Source organism: Olea europaea, chromosome 2 (assembly GCF_002742605.1).
Source record: "Olea europaea var. sylvestris chromosome 2, O_europaea_v1, whole genome shotgun sequence".
In the NCBI taxonomy this organism is placed as follows: Eukaryota; Viridiplantae; Streptophyta; class Magnoliopsida; order Lamiales; family Oleaceae; genus Olea; species Olea europaea.
This window is the reverse complement of record NC_036238.1, coordinates 29,364,644-29,382,509: the sequence shown is the minus strand read 5'-3', so window position 1 is coordinate 29,382,509 and position 17,866 is coordinate 29,364,644. Positions and strand designations below refer to the sequence as shown.

The 17,866-nt window shown below is 35.9% G+C and overlaps 1 pseudogene; it reads right to left on the bottom strand.

Moving 5' to 3' along the window:
* Positions 1 to 537: 537 nt before the first annotated feature.
* LOC111375186 lies at positions 538 to 17,492 on the bottom strand (annotated as a pseudogene).
* Positions 17,493 to 17,866: the final 374 nt, after the last annotated feature.

The following is a 17,866-nucleotide window of genomic DNA, read 5'->3' as shown; positions in this document are numbered from 1 at the left end:
TGTAAAATTTTTTAGGATGTTTAAATTATGTAGAATGATTTATTGAAAATCTTTCTAAAAAAAGGTATAAAATACAAGTTTTACTTAGAAAAACAAATACTAAAGAATGAAATAAAGAACATACAGAAATAGTTAATCATTAAAAGAAGAATATAAAAATTTATCAAAATTAAGATTACCAGATGAAAAAGATAATTTGATTGTTAATACTGATACTTCAGATAAATATTGGGCAACAATATTAAAAATAGATTTAAATGAGATTTGTAGATATTCAAGTGGAACTTTAATCAAGCAGAAATAAATTATACCACTCATGAGAAAGAATTCCTAGCAATTATTATAGGGATAAAAAGGTTTTCACTATTCTTGTTATTCAAGAAATTTACTGTTGAGACTGATAATTCTCAAATTGTAGGATTAGTTAGGAATAAATTATCATCAGAACCTCAATACAGAAGGCTCCATAGATAGCAAGCTTATTTAGCATTTTATAATTTTGATATAGTTCATATTAAAGGAGTTAATAATTTCCTTTCAGATTTTCTCAGCTGAAACATAGAATCTGCTGATGAATAAAGCTAGGATCATGGATTTATACCAATCTATCCTACATATACAAAAAAAAAAAAAAAAAAGACAGATTTTCAAAAAGAAGAATCTGAAAATATAAATATAGGTACGACACAAATCTCAGAGATGTTCAATTCAAATATAAAAATACTGTTGAATATCACTACTGAGCATCATAAAGAGGCTACAGAACTCAAAAATTAAGTTGATGCCATTGCAGCACAACTAAAAGATATATTGTCTGAGACAGATACACCAAAGAGCTCAAGAATGAGTTTTTCAAATCAATACCTAACAGGGATAGCTGGAAGTAGCAATGGACCCAGACGTGACAATATACCAACTAATAAAAAAGGAGATTCCATTTCAATATCATCAACCAAAAAAGTGATGATATATGGAGAAAAAAGAAATTCTAAAACAATCAGCATCATAGACCAAGAACATAAAATCCTTTTAGATCCAAAAGAAGAAAAATATGCTGAAATAGTTAGAATTGCTTACGAAATAAAAATGAGTGATTCATATTTCATTTCTCCGAAAAATAATGTTTATCCCAAAATAACACCCATGGAAGGAGGAGACCATTCATTTATAAAAATCATGGCAGACTATGAATTTATGGATTTGATATATCCAAGAAAAGATTTGATTGAAATTTCAAAATTTGATGACATATTCATAAAAGAAGTATCAAAATTTGTCAAGGGACAAAGAATATATTTGAAATTCTATTCCATAAGTCCTGAATATGATGGAGTTATTTACTATCCAGTTGAAGAAATAATCTCAATTGGATATGTTGCAGCTAACTTCCAAATAGATGTGGTGGAAAATGATAGAAAAGTTCCAACAGTGACAAAATCATAGATCAGACATAGAAGAGCACTTAAAATTAAAGCCATATACCACATTGCCAAAAATTTGTTTGACAAAAAATTCTCATGCTTGTGCCAATATAAAAACTGGATGCTGGTATCAAATCAAGGACATGAAAAATCAGAAATATTAAAGGATTATATTACAAGATTCGAAATACATCAATTTTCAGGATATCCTACCATTATAAAAGGATCTTGTCAACTAAGGGAGTGCCCCAACTCCATGTGAAAAAAAAAGACAATAATAGAGCACATTTGACAAAGCTTTATGGAGGACAATAATATAGCTGCATGTAAAGATATAGAAGATAAATGGCAATAAAGAAAGATGCTCTTTGAATAAAAAGTTGAAGAAGCATGGGAAGATGTAGGCCCAATGAGAAAAATAATAGAGAGGCAAGAGTGCCTTTGCTGATTATTGAATGATGTAATAGATCAATTATAGAACCTCGTATATTTGTATAAATAGAGGCATTGTAATAGATAGAGGACGTCTTGTCTTATTTCGAAATCTCAAATTATAATCAATAGCCACTCCTAAACCATTTTGAAAAAACCAATTTTTCTGGAAGTCTCTCTGTACCAAATAGAAGCCTTGTATAAATTTTGATAGGAATAAATTCCAATATTTTGATATCATTATGAGTTTTCAAATCTTTATTCCCATAAATTCTTGAAAGATCAAATAGAAAATTTCCTACTTATTTTAACAAAAAGAGAGTTTTTTTTTTTTAACAGAAGTCTAGAATTTTATTCTTTAGAATAGATATAGTGAGAGCAAGAAGTTGAAATAGTAAAGATTCCGTGAGAGCAGGAGGCCGTTGAAGGAACCAGTTACATATTCAGAACTCAAAGGTCACTCGGTTCTAAGAATAAAAATTCAGATCAAACCTAAGGTAAAACTATTAATTTTTTACTAAAATTAGAATGAATATTTTTAGATCTTAAAGAATCAAAGGGATTAATTGCATGATTTGAAGATTATTTATATAAATGTCAGGATATACAATTAAAGGATTGGATAATTTATTAGAAAGAATGTTAGAAGTAATAGAAAATATGTATTCTCAATTAGAAAATATGGATGCATATTCTGAAGAATATAATATATTAAATAATAAATGTGAACAGTATGTTGCAGATTATTCCAATTTATTAGATCATAGAATGTATTTATATTCAAAAATTCGAAATAGAATATAGATTAGGATATATTGAGCAATATAGGAAGAATTATTTCGTTAAGGGTAAAATAGATTTTTTAATGAAACTAAATAGTAACAGGCCAATTAGAAAAATCTCCCTCAATTTTAAGAAAACATGTTTATAATTCCAAAATTCAGTTGGTAAATAAAAAATTAAAAATGCTTTATTAATTACATATATTAATGTCACAATTATACAATTTATGATACAGTTACATGTTTATAGGTCACAACTTATTTATTGATAACATATTATTAAATTAACTGATCACAAATTATTTCTTAATCACAAATAAAAAAAATTTATAGATCACAACTTATTTCATGGTCACGAATTATCAATTTAATTAGTCACGAGTTACTTTTCAATCGCAAATTACCATTGGTCACAAATGATCGAATTTTTAGGTAACATGTTAAATAATTGGTTACAAATTAACCAAATAGTTGATCACAAGCAACAAGCACCCCAACACATCCCCAATCTCACAATCGATACCAATACTTGGTCACAAATCAACTAAATAATAGTTCATCACAAATACGTAAATATTTAGTTACAAACACTCTTTATCCCATTTCCAACACCAATAGTTGGTCAAAACAATCCAAATAGTTGGTCACAAACACCTAAATTATTTGTCACAAACACTCTTCATCCCTCTCCCACCACACCACCAATACCAATAGTTGGTCACAAACTCTTCAACCCATCCCACATCAACCCAACACCTTGCCATCACTGTCGACACCACAATTTGTGAACACCACTAGCACTACCACAAAATTCCAACAACATCGAAATATGGAAACCATCACAACCACCACTTCAACAACAAAGAAAAAAAAACCAACAACATTGTCGATCACGGCCTACTGTGTTGCAGCAACACCACCACAAAACCCCAACACCAAAAGATGGAAATAACCACAACCACTACCAACAATCCAACAACAAAAAAAACGAACAACATCATCAATCGCATGTTGCAGCAACACTGCACAAAGAAGTCGTTGTAGCTGCACTATGAGCGCTGTTGTGCAACGATGCTCACAGCTAAGTGTCATTGCATAGTGGCGCTCGGATCCTGCAGAGACGTTCCTAGGCGGTTCGAAACTCACAGCAATGAGCCCTGTTATAATCTCTGACAGTGACGACCGTCCATGCGTGAGAGAAATGACAGAGAGAGATAGGAGAGAAAGAGATGAGGGAGGAGAAGACGAGTAAGAAAAAATTTTTAGGGCTTGAATGGAGTAGGATGTGAGTATATAAATTAATCTATTAATATTATTATTAATATTGAATGTAAAACTATCAACTAATTTTTGTATAAGTAAACTTTATTTTTGAAATTCAATCTTTAAATATCTGTCTCCTTATAATTTCCATACATACCTGTCTAACAAAACCTTCAAAGGTAAAGAGTTTGTTGATGGCTATAGCCATTTGTCCCATGAAGCTGTTCATGTAAGATGAGACATTCAATGAATCCAGGGTAATGGTGTCCGAAAGTGACTGATTCAGTGCTTCCAGCCCTTGAGAGAGGGCTTCTTCAGCCTCCTGTGTCGATTGTTGTATTCCATATATCTCCAACAGTTGTTGCTCAGTTGACGGCTTGATTTGACTCGATAGTATCTACACAATGATGATGATGATGATGATGATGATGATGATGATGATGATAATAATAATAATAATAATAATAATAATAATAATAATAATAATAATAAATGAACGATAACGATTAGTCGTTAATGATATTTTCTTGTGTCATATATTGTAGGTCAGAGTTTATGTTCATGAAATTCACCCTCCAAATAAAAATAACAGTAGTAAAGATAAAGATGAATAAAATAAATATAGCTTGTGATAGAGTATTTGTTATACATTGGGAAATTTGCACTATTAGCCGTCGAATCTATTGTTTCAATAGCAAGTGGATCCAAAAAATTTTAAAAATAGTCAATCCCCAATCATTTACAGATGCATACATACTTAACCCCGTTTGAGCCTCATTTTTTCAAGAATGTATTTTTTTAAAATTCATTTTTAACCACAGATTCTTCTATAAAATAATTATACACATATTTCAAAAACTTTTCGTTACTTTTAATCACATATTCTCCAAAAAAAAGAAGCTTCTATTCCATAACGCATTTTTCCAAAAAATGAGAATCAAACGGGGGCTTAATATCAAAAACTGTCTAAATTTTCATTAAATTGTCACGTCTAGATTTCTCTCTGTATTGACAGACACGGCTTTAAGCATAGTTTAGAACATCAAAAAACTTTTCTCTCTATATTATCTAACAAAAATTTTCATTTTCTCCATGTTAACACATTTTCAAGAATCTAACAGCAACTAAACAAAATGAGGCAGTTATGCTTTGATAAGCTTAAAAGTTACTTTTAATTAAGTTATTTTTTTACCAAACGCAAGTAAGGTTCTTAAAATTACTTTTCTTTTGAATATCGACTTTTCTAGTAAAAAAAGCAGGTTTAGTTTTGTTAAGCTTAGCCAAACATGCAAGATATATTATGTATCTAAACTTGAGAAAGTTTACCTAGAGTTTTCATGTATATAACGTTTTTAAATATTTTCTATATTTCGGCGCACTGAATTTTGGTAAGTCTATTGACTCTCTATTATTCCATTGGACAAGATATAACCCAGTTGAAGGTTTGCAAATTCATAATGACAATTTAAGTTTTAAGATAAATTAGCCTATGTTTGAGCTCCGTTCTCTATTTTTTTTTTTTTTTTTTTTCTAAAATTCATTTTCAATCAAAAATTCCCCCAATAACATAATTTTATATATAAACATAAAAAAAATTCCTACATTTTAATCACATTTTTCAAAAAAATTACTATTATAAAATTCATCTTTTTCAAAGATAGAGGTCAAACAGAGACTTTTTGATAGCTCCAAAACCTTCAACCATATATTCAAACAATAAAATATTTTGTACATAAATACAAATTTTATTTTATTTTTTATCTTTTAACCACACATTCTCTAAAAAATGATTATTCAAAACATTATGTCTTTTCAAAATAATTACTACCAAGCGGGCTTAGTATATAATGAAGTGTTAAAGCCAATAAATGTACACAATTCAATTCTTGTCATCAACCCCACCACATATCATCAAAAGGGACATGTCGCGTGGTTTGCAGACTATTGCGTCAACCCGAGAGTTTACTCAGTGCGCATCCGAAGGGTAACAACTGCGGGTTCTCCCGTCATTAAAAAAAAAAAAAAAAAAAGGGGACACGTCGAATATATTTACAATTTGTCCTTTTCAGATGGCGTGCTTCTAACAGTTTGAAGTCATTTTCTGGTTAGAAATGCTATAATATTATTTTGTTTGCTTCATTATTTGGTTTATGCAGGATGTTTGTTATTATAAACTTAAATGGGGTTTTGGTATAAACCTTGATGAGCTCCAATGGTCGGAAACCTCCAATCCACATGAGACAACGTTCGGCCGGAGTCTTCCACACGCCAGAAACAAGGTGAAAAACATCTGATTTCACAATGATGCTTTTGAGGTTCATAACCTGATCATAGTGTGTAAACAGTTGTCTACAAAGATTCGAAGCTCATTTTCAGGTACATGTTCTTGCATTGCACTCTGGAGCGCCACCGTGAGCCGATGATGTTTCTCCAGCCATCTTGCATATTCCATGTCAAAAACTGCAGCATTTAAAGACATAAAAATAAACTTCAAAATTAAATAGTTTGTAGAAAGATTCTAATACGTGCTAATATTCTTTTCTTTGAGTCAAAAGCCGAGTCTGATTATTATAAACTTGAGGAAACCCAGATAAAGCAAGTTGCATTAGTACCTAAGCTTATATTAGCAGCAGAAATACTTTGATCACCTCCCTAAAGAGAATTTCCACCTATATAAAACCCCTAATAGAAACACAATTTTTAAAACAAATTACTAATAATCATTAGGAATAATGGGCATGACAATTAAACATTCTCACTTGCCCTCTAGCTCTCTGTAATTCTTGTTCTAATTGAGTAAGCCTGATTCTACTCGACTCTAACTGCTGAACCGATGTAGGACATAATAGGTATATTAAAAAAGAGTATTAGTAGAACCATGTTGGAAGGAGAAAAACGAGGGGAACAACACTCGTGACGTACGATGAATTTCGGCCGTTCGAGTTCGTTTAGGCCTTGAAAACTGATTTTTAAAGTTTTGGCGATATTTTTGTTAATTCGTTTTGATGTAGGACATGATGGATATATTGGAAAAAGAGTATTAGTAAAAATAGAACATCATCATAATTTTGGATCGGTCCCATAAGACCATTTTGAAAGGAGAACGATGAGGAAAACAATACTCACCGCTTTGTTGTGATGTAAGATGAATTTTGACCGTTCGAGTTCGTTTAAGCCTTGAAAACAGATTTTTAAAGTTTTGGCGCTATTTTTTTCAATTTTTTTTTCTTCGTTCCTTTTTTTTTTTTTTTTTTTTGAGCTTCTTTTTCATTACTTTTAGTTGTTCTAAACTACGTTGCCAAAATGTTCTCATGGGACCGATTTGGAATTCTGATGATGTTCTATTTCTACTAATCCTCTTTTTCCAATATACGCATTATGTCCTACATCATGAACATATGCCTGTAATTAACAGAGAAGTAAGATTTTATAATACAAATTATTTTTTGTATTTTATTCCTTAGACTTTGCTTTTCCTATGTCCGCTTTTCCTTACTGCTTCTGTATTCTGAGCAAGCCTCTTCAAAGTCTACAAATTAATGGATTATATATCAGTATGTATATATGTAAAGATGTGCAAGTGTCTCTCTTATATACATGTATATTTAACAACCTTCGGGTCTGGTGTTTTTGGTCCATCTTGTTCTAAACTTGAAGTAGGTACTTTGCGGTTTCCATCACGCTGCCACGCCAAAGAAAATAATTTATTTTATGCATATAAATACACTGAATTATTTGTGTGTATATTCCTATACCTTAATTGCTTTGGCAGGTTGAGGAGAAGAAGCAACACCATTTTTTGGGCTAGCCTCTACACCACCGACCCAGATGGTTTCTTGGGAACATTAATAGCTAGAGAAAGCAATGCAGTACTTGCCTAGCAATTAATTAGAAAAAGTTTAACAAATCCATTGCCTTTAATTACCTAATAAAAAGCCAAGCTTCTAAGAACAAGAAATGGGATATTTTTAACGGTTTTGATATGAGCCTGTTTCGCACGGGTTAGTTGCTAACAATTAAAAGGGATCAGACGATTGTGTAAGGGACAAACCTCTTGAGACAAAGTCCCCAAAAGGGGTGTTCTTTCATTGGTGATGACTTTACAATTGGAAATTAAAAACAACGTGCCTCCAAGGGGCGCAAGCACACGAGTTACTGAAAGAAAAGTGTTTAAGTCTAAGTTAAGGAAATTAAAATTACATGTTCTCTATTTGAGAGTTTTTGATTCGGTCCTTTGCTCTATGTTTTTTCTCCCTTTTATACTTCATAGACGATCTCTTTGTGATCAACCGCCTAAAAACCGCTTGATCGTCCTATAACTGTCCACTTTCCTTGTAATGGCTAACTTGTCATGAAAACTGCCTTTTTTAACTGCTGTCATTACTCTTCGTCGTTCAACCGCTTTCGATTGAATTCCTTGAATCGTGGAACGTGATAGGGCTGCTTTAATAACTGCTTTAATAACGGCACGTCTTGATAACCACAACGCTTTATGTTTATTAAGACCTTAGGCGACTTGAAGGTTTGGGCGAGGATAGAGTAACAGCTCTGGGCGACTATATGGCACTCCATTCGCTCAGATTCTGGGCGACTTGCAAACTTGGGCGATGGCATTACCGCGTTCTTGGGCCTTCATCTTGATTTGTTTGATTGGGCTTTGTTCTTTGGGCTATCTGATTTGGGGATCCTCCAATTGGGCTTCACTCCTTGGGCCGTTCGATTTGGGCTGAATTTTTATGTGTCAACAATTACTCCCCAATATGGCAGAATTAATAATAATTATTAAATTTTGCCATATTCACTTTGTGTTTCCAGCAACATTCAAAATTTTCAAGAATTTCAATCATTATTTTCTTCTATAACATGAAAAAGTGCGTCGTTTTGCAAACCTTTATAACCCCCAAACACGCCATTTCACTGCACCATTAAACCACGCCTCAAATTTTTTGCGTCTCTCTCACGATTTACTGTTCATCTTTTGTTTTCCTGCCACGTAACCCTGAAAAATTTCGTTCCTTCTCAAATGGCTGCTTCACAATCTCAAGCTGGCGACTCCTTTAGTTTTGATGACTTTCAAAAACTTCTGAGTCGCCCATACATAACTCTGAGTTTTCTCGCGTCCACCGATGTCGAACGTAATGAGTTCTACTTGGGTCCTTTCTTCAACAATGCAGAGGCAGTTGAACAGGCGACGGTATGAGATTTACTCAGCGATCAACCGGGAGATTAGCTTACTTTTAATTGTATTTTGTAGAGCATCCATTATTTGTATTTTTGCATTTTTTCTAATGAACATTTGATAATAAAGGATTTCATTTGAACGTATTTCGTTCTGACCTTGTTATCCTTTAATCGTTCAGCATATTTGATTATGCTTTTATCTATTCACATTCCCATAAAGAAGAAACATATTTCTTCAAATATTTGTCGTTAATGAATCTCACGTGCTTGGTGCCATCTAAATCTTCCAAGTGATACGCTCCATTGGGCAACACACTGTTTATTTTGTATGGTCCTTTCCAATTGGGCGACCACTTTCCTTACTTTGGATCTTTGCTATCCAAAGGGAGTATCGTCTTCCAAACTAGTTCACCCAGGCTGAACGACTTGGCTATGACTTTTTTATTATAAAATTTAGCCATTTTTTGTTTTTGAACTTGCAATCTATCTAAGACGTCCAACTTTAATTCGTCTAACTCCAATAAATTTTGAACTAGCGATTCGGCATACTCATCATCATTCAACTTATGTTGTAAGCACACGTTGATTTCCATAGGCAAAACGGTCTCCTGTCCATAAACAAGTTGGAAAGGAGTAACTTTGGTACTTGACCAAGGTGATGTCCTATAAGCCCATAAGGCCTTGTTCAGACATTCGTGCCAATTTCTGGCATTTTCATCTATCATCTTTCTGATGATATTTTTTAGAATCTTATTAGAAGATTCCGCTTGTCCATTGGATTGAGCGTAGTATGGTGTGGAGTTTACTAATTTAACCCCAAACTCGCTCAAAAATTTGTTCACTTGATCCCCATTCAAAGATGTTCCGTGATCTACCATTAACGTTTGTGGATTTCCAAACCTATAAATAATGTGATCACGGATAAACTCTATAACATTTTTGTGGGTGATCTCTTTCAAAGGTATCGGTTCTACCCATTTGGTGAAATAGTCGGTTGCAACTATAACAAAAGTATGTTGCTTGGACGATGGGGGATAAATCTTCCCTATCAGGTCTATCGCCCAACCCTTGAATGGCCAAGGTTTAATAATAGGTGTCATCTCTCGTGCTGGCGCCCTTTGTATTGGACCATGCTTTTGGCATGCTAAACAACTCTTTGCATACTGAACGCATAGTTCTCCCATCTTTGGTCAAAAATATCCACTCCTAATAATTAACCATCTCATCCTTTGGCCAGCTTGATGAGCTCCACATATCCCTTCGTGCACCTCAGCCATGATCGTCTTGGCTTCTTGCAAACTTACACACTTTAGTAATACACCATCAGAGCGTTTCTTAAACAACTCTTCATCTATTAGTGTATAGTTCAGCAAACACAGCTTCATTTTCCTACTAATCCCTCCATTAGGTTCTTTAAGGAACCCTTTAATCTTTGTTCTCCAATCCATTGCATCTCCATCTTTTATGCAGTGAAGTTCAATCTTTCTCGCCCTTCTTTGATTCACGGGCAATATGATTCCATACTCACAAGTAGACTTCCAATTCAAAACCTTTGAGTATCCTGAGGCCATTTGGGCTAACTCATTTTCCACGTCGTTATATATCCTATTAACGCATTGGAGTTCTACTTGATCGAATTCTTCTAATAATTCTTGGGCGATCTCATATTGACTTATAATGGAATCACTTTGGCATTTAAAATCACCGATCAATTGATGGATCACCAATTGAGAATCACCCCTAACGATCACATTTCTTACTCTCATATCTATCATTAGTTCTAGGCCTACAATTAAAGCTTCATATTCGGCCTGATTGTTGGTGCACATTCTATCTAAAGTGAATGCGAACTTGTAGCAAATCCCTAAAGGATTAATCAATGCTACTCCTACTCCTGCACCTTTAGAGGCTTTTGACCCATCGAAATACAACACCCAAGGTTTTAACTCGAACGAATTGATTTCTAGTTCGATTTCTTTAGGCATGTCAAGGCATGGATGATCGGCTAGAAAGTTAGCCAAAGCCTGATTTTTGACTGCCTTTTGAGGTATATATTGTATTTCGAATTCTGATAAAGCTAGTGTCTAAAGGCCTACCATTTGGTGTAAAATAGGGCGCGAGAACATATACTTAACTAAATTTACGTTAGAAATTAAATAAACGGTTACGGGTCGTAAATAAGCCCTTAATTTTGTACATGTGAAATACAATGCAAGACATAATTTTTCTATAGCAGAGTAATTACATTCACATTTTGTTAACCGTCTACTTAAGTAGTAAATTGCCATTTCTTCACCAAATTGGTCTTCATGTGCGACCATTCCAGCTATTGATTCTTTTTCAGCCGATACATACACTTTCATTGGCCGTCCTTGGATTGGTGACACCAACACTGGTGGACTTGAAAGATATGTCTTCAGGCTTTCAAAAGCCTTTTGATGTTCTTCTTTCCAGACGAATTCGTCCTGATTTTTTAGCTTTAAGAGCGGCGAAAAGACTTTAGTTTGCCCTGCACAGTTAGAAATAAAGCGTCTTNCGACATTGGACAACCATTCGACATATCTGGCTGTTCTAATAAAACCTGCTTTCAATAATCGCTCTATCTCTTTCTTGATTTCAAGGGGTACATTGGGAGCAAAACGTCTAGGAGGCTGCCTATGAGGTTTAAAGTTAGGCTTAGTTGGTAACCTATGTTCCACCAAGTCTCTATCTAAACCAAGCATTTGTTCATATTCCCAAGCAAAACATTTTTTGTACTCTTTTAGCAAAGCGATTAATTTGTTATTAACCTCTTGGTCGAACATTTGGCTGATGAACGTTGGGCGATCTTCTCCTTCATTGCCAATATTTACTTTGATTAGAGGGTCTTGTGCTTGAGCGTATCCAGGTTTGGCGATCGGCATTACTTCGTCATCCAGTTCCCTTGTAAGTACTTCCTCTTCTAAACAATCCACCTTGTTGACTTCTCGGCCAATGCTTTGCTCTAACTCGAATACTGCCAACTTATCCTTCAGCGCTTTTAGGGCTGTCTCTTCTTTCGCCTTGTCATTGCATTCCTTATTGAAAGCCATCAGTCTGGCTTTGAAGGCCTGAATGTCGGCCATTTGCTTTTGTAACTTAAAGTCCATTCAAGACTCCTTAATTATTCTTTTGCCAATTACTGGCTCTTCCAGGGCCACTATATTTGGCCTCATCTGTTTGAACATTTCAGTGAGTGCGTCCACTGAAAATGGCTCTTCGCTTTGCGCGACAAGCTGAGTTTCTTCCCCGTCTTGTACTACCCTGACAGGTCCATAGTTTCCTTCGTACATGAATTTTTCCATCGAGTTTGGTTCTGCGACAAAAGGCCTATGATCGGCCTGTACCACCTCTGCTTCGCCTTTGTTATTCCAAAAGATCAGGCATTGATGGAGCGATAAGGGTATACAGCGACTTCCGTATATCCAATCTCTTCCTAGTAGCACATTGTAACTAGTAGGACCGTCTATTACAAAGAAGACAGTGGTCCTAGTAGTTGTCCCTATAGTTATGTCCAGTGGCATAACTCCCTTGGCTGAAGTTGCTCCTCCATTGAAACTCGTGAGGATGACTTCTGTAGGAATCATGTCACCATCTGTCTTTGCGAACTTCCTCATCATCTTAGATGGAATGGTGTTTATAGCTGCTCCATTGTCGACAAGCACTTTTACCACTGGGATGTCGTTAATTAGAGTTTTAATGTACAACGGCCTCAAGTGTTTAGTCAATTTCATGGCTGGCCGTTTAAAAATAACCTTTTCGGCAGCCTCTATTTCTACTTCCTGCTTGTTTTCTATCGAATTATCCCCCTGTGATAAGTCGACGTGCAGTATATCGCGCTGATTCTCTGTCTTCTGAACTTCCTTCTTACTTTTTTCTAATGCTTTCTCATTTGTTATCCAACCTGTGGGAGGGGGCATTATTCTTGGAGGTAACCCATACTTTTCAGAGCGAGGCACTCTCTTCTTCCTTTTGGGTGTCCCGTACAGTACGTAGAAATCGAAAGGACGCCCAGATAGTTCTCCCAACAAATCTACTTCGCGAACTCCCTCTCGATGTAGTTGCTTCAACAGAGTATTGCGCGATACTCCTCTCTTTCTCCCTTCTGCTTCTAGGTCGATTTCTTCTTTAATGTTTGTCATCCCATCGTCTTCTTCATCGTTGTAGGCCTTTCTAGAAGTCTGGTCTTCTTCACATACCAGCACGCAAGCTTCTCCTTCATTGTCCTCCCTCTCTTCTTCTTTTTCTTTATTCTTGAATTCATTGATCAGTAAGTAATTATTGGCCACGACAGGAGGTAACGTACCAAACTGGATGGTAAGGGGCTGATCTTGATCTTCTCCATCCCTTCTGTCTCGCTCGAACGTTGATCTCCCAAAAGAAGTTTCTGGCAATTCCTTCATTGATTTATCTGTACCGGTCTCTTCACTGTTTTTGAGGACATTTTGATTGGCTACCTTGAGTAGTTTAGGCGCTTTAGGATGTGGCACTCCCTGTTGCTGCCTCATCATCCGTCCGTAGTTTTGTTGAAAACGCCTTTGTTGGGTCCTAATCATCTCATCGAAGGGTATTGCCCTTCCTGCATTGTACTGGAATGAATGCCATACATTTGGCCGCTGAGGTTGCGGCCTGAATGTTCTTCCATTATCTGCTGGCGTGAACTGCTTCTCAAAAGGCGATCCTCTATAGAATGATGTACCTTGCCCTCTACCAAGCTGAGTGTTTGGGAAGAAGGTAGGGCGATGAGGATGCTGCCATGTCCCTGGTTTCTCCGTATTTCTATTCACTTCTCTTTTACACCTTGCACACAGGACGTCTTCGTCCTTTTTTGGTTCTTTCTCCTTGATTCGTTCAAAGACGCTGGGATGTGGTTTAGGATCCTCTTCTCCATCATCTACGACCAACTTGAATTTTGGTAACTTGTTTTTGAATCCAGATGTCACCATGTTTACTCCAAATGGCTGTGGGAAAGGATTTTCGTCCACTGCCATCTTCTTCTTATCATCGAAATTAATTCGTCCTGATTCAACAGCATCCTGCAATACATGTCGGAAAACCAAGCAATTTTTAGTCAAATGTGACCATGCATTATGCCACTTACAATATTTTTTACCCTTAATTTGTTCAGGGTTTGGCAATTTGTATTTATCGCTCAACTTTATCTGCTTATCCCTATATAATTTATCAAATATAAGGTCAGCTTTGGTTACATCGAATGAGAACGTTCTAGCCTTTATGTTTCCATCTTTTATGGGCTCATCTTTGCCCTATGGTCTAGGCTTGGCCATTATGGGACAAGTATATGTATCTCCTTTGACCATTTCGGCCTGGTCATATGACTCGTCACTGATGGTATGAACAACAAAATTTGGGTCTTTGTAATAAGTCCCTTTACTAGAATTTTTCATTCTCTTCCTATCTTATCAGTCATTCATATCTAATCACATTCGCACTCAACTGAAAAAGGTCAGGAAATTCCTTGTCCTGGAATTTCTTCTTTAAATCAAAGCTCAAGCAGCTCTGAGTGATTTTGACAAATTCTTTTTCGGGCAGAGGTACAAAACACTTGCTTCTTGCTGTCTTGAACCTTTGGAGAAAACTTTCTGCCCATTTGTTTGGCATTTGACGTAGATTCGCCAAATCAGCCAAAGTGACTTCAGACTGAGTTTTATAAAACTAAGCGTGAAACAACTGTTCCAATTGTTGCCATGTTTGAACAGAGTTCGCTGGCAAGTTGATGAACCAAGAGAAAGCTACTTCTGTTAACGAACTAGGGAAAAGCCTCATTTTATGGTAATCGGTTACATCACCACTTTGCAATGTGAATCGCCCTATGTGTTCTAGAGTAGACACCTTTCCTAAACCGGTAAATAGTGAGAATTTTGGCACTTTGTACCCTCTAGGCCATGGATATGTTTGGTCTACCCAATCAGGATATAGCTTTGTGTACGTCGGCCTAATGACGGGACGCACCCCAAAAGTCATCTGATCCTGTACGATTTCCATAATCTGATTCCTCAACAGGCGTTTGGGTCATATGGAATTCCTACAGGTTGGTTAACCGGTTGATTTGCATGAGGCCTGATGTTTGGTCCTTGATTGGCAACAAAATTACCATGATTAGGGTCATTACCATTAGTCTGAACATCTATTCCCTCATTAACACGTGGAATATTCTGTCCATTATTTAGGACATTATCTCTTATGTTTGGATTACCCCCAAGTTAGGCATACTACTACCATTGTTCTGATTTGGCACTGTAGTACCCCCTTGGTTTGAAGTAGAGGGACCAGAAAGCGGTTCTACCCCTTGATTCGGATTTAGGACTGAGGGATTATGTCCCACAATTGTCCTAGTTTGAAAGTGATTTGTAAGAGGTATGACCAGTTGACATATTTGGCCTACTAACTTATTCATTGTTTCGTTCAAAGTGTTTAGTTGTTTGGTCATGTTGTCATAGTGTACATTCCCATTTTTGGTAAATCTTTCCATATTATGAATACTTCGAAGATTTACCTGTTCAACGACGTCTTGTGTGAGTTCTCCAAGTAATGCACGCATGGTTCGAGGACTCAACTCCGTCATTGGTTCGTAACGACTGTTACTGCTCTGATTCTGTCCATCCGTTCGTGGAGAGGCATGCTGCTCCTCATATCGCTCGATCACAGACTGGATTCCTCCCTGACTTGCTGCTTCCTTATCGGATCTCTGAGGCATATTGTTTCACCTTTTGTACTTTCAACACCTAACACCACTGTCCCACTGGGCGTGCCAAATTGTTTCGCACGGGTTAGTCGCTAACAATTAAAAGGGATCAGACGATTGTGTAAGGGACAAACCTCTTGAGACAAAGTCCCAAAAAGGGGTGTTCTTTTATTGGCGATGACTTTACAATTGAAAATTAAAAACAACGTGTCTCCAAGGGGCGTAAGCACACGAGTTACTGAAAGAAAAGTGTTTAAGTCTAAACTACGGAAATTAAAATTACATGTTCTCTGTTCGAGAGTTTTTGATTCGATCCTTTGCTCTATGTTTTTTCTCCCTTTTATACTTCATAGACGATCTCTTTTTGATCAACCGCCTAAAAACCGCTTGATCGTCCTATAACTGCCCACTTTCCTCGTAATGGCCAACTTGTCATGAAAACTGCCTTTTTTAACTGCTACCATTACTCTTCGTCATTCAACCACTTTCGATTGAATTCCTTGAATCGTGAAACGTGATAGGGCTGCTTTAATAACTGCTTTGATAACGGCACGTCTTGATAACCACAACGCTTTATGTTTGTTAAGACCTTGGGCAACTTGAAGGTTTGGGCGAGAATAGAGTAACAGCTCTAGGCGACTGTATGACACTCCATTCGCTCAGAGTCTGGGCGACTTGCAAACTTGGGCGATGGCGTTACCGCGTTCTTGGGCCTCCCTATTTGGGCTTTCATCTTGATTTGTTTGATTGGGTTTCGTTCTTTGGGCTATCTGATTTGGGGATCCTCCAATTGGGCTTCACTCCTTGGGCCGTTCGATTTGGGCTGAATTTTTATGTGTCAACAGAACCTTTGTTGATGATGATGGCACTACATGCATGGGCTGAGATATGAAAATGTTCAAAGTAGGTGGTCTCATCTCAGGATTCTCTGCATTCAGAACCCTCCGTAAACATAAAAGTTAGATGAGAGTCGAGTCTATACTAAACCATATTGCCCTTGTTTGAGTCTCATTTTTCTAAAAATTCATTTTTACAAAACTCATTTTCGACCACACATTTTTCAATAAAATAATATTACACACGAATCTAAAACTTTTCCTTAATTTTTAAACATACATTATTCATCAATCTACTGTTCCAAAATATATTTTTTTCTCTAAAATGGAACTCAAACAAGGGCTAAAGAAGGAACAGATCTCATCCAATACTGCATACGAAACATATAATAGAAAAAAGAGCATCTTCTATTTTCAGACATGATAATAATTGAAGAAAAAGGTTATAGAAAAGTGTAGGCCATAAACGAGGGTTTTGTTAAGGGTCATGCACTCGAAGCTCTCTGCAAAAAGCAAACAGAATAGGGAAAAACAGCAGAGGAAAATGATGAAATATGTTTAAATTTGTTCCCTTTTTTAGTACAATCACAGAAATTCATGTATTACAAGTTTAGTTCGTTACATTTGGCGGGCCAAAGCTCCAGAATACAAGAATCCAAAACCTATTTTCTTGGAATAATTTTTTCCTACTGATCAAATGATCCGGTCAAATTAAGAAAGCAGATTTCTCATGACCCAAAAACATATTCTACAAGAGAATATCAACGAAATTTGAGAAAGAAAAAATAAAAAACAAGAAGAAGAAAATTAAGCTTGCCTTTTTGTTCTTCGGTTGTTGACTGATCTTGGCCATCAAGATAAAGAAAAAGGACTCGATCTAATTCTCCCAACTCATAAGCTATAGTATTTTCTTTGCTTCTGGTCGTACCCAAGAATCGTCAAAGAAGAAAGAATAAAAAAAACGCATTTTCCTTAAAAAAAATTACAAGGAAATTAATGCTGAAAAATACAGGAAGTTGGCAGGAATGGTTGATGGTGAAGAAGATGATTGCGTCATCCCAAAAGAGATCTGATCACTCTGCTTCTACAGATGATGATAGTCATAAATCAGCTGCATCTGAACGTGATTTTGTTAATCTAAGACTACTTGTATAGAGTAACTATTGTCTTTATTGGAAGCCATGGATTAATTTCGAACAAGAAATTTACTTTCTTGCTATGGTAAAT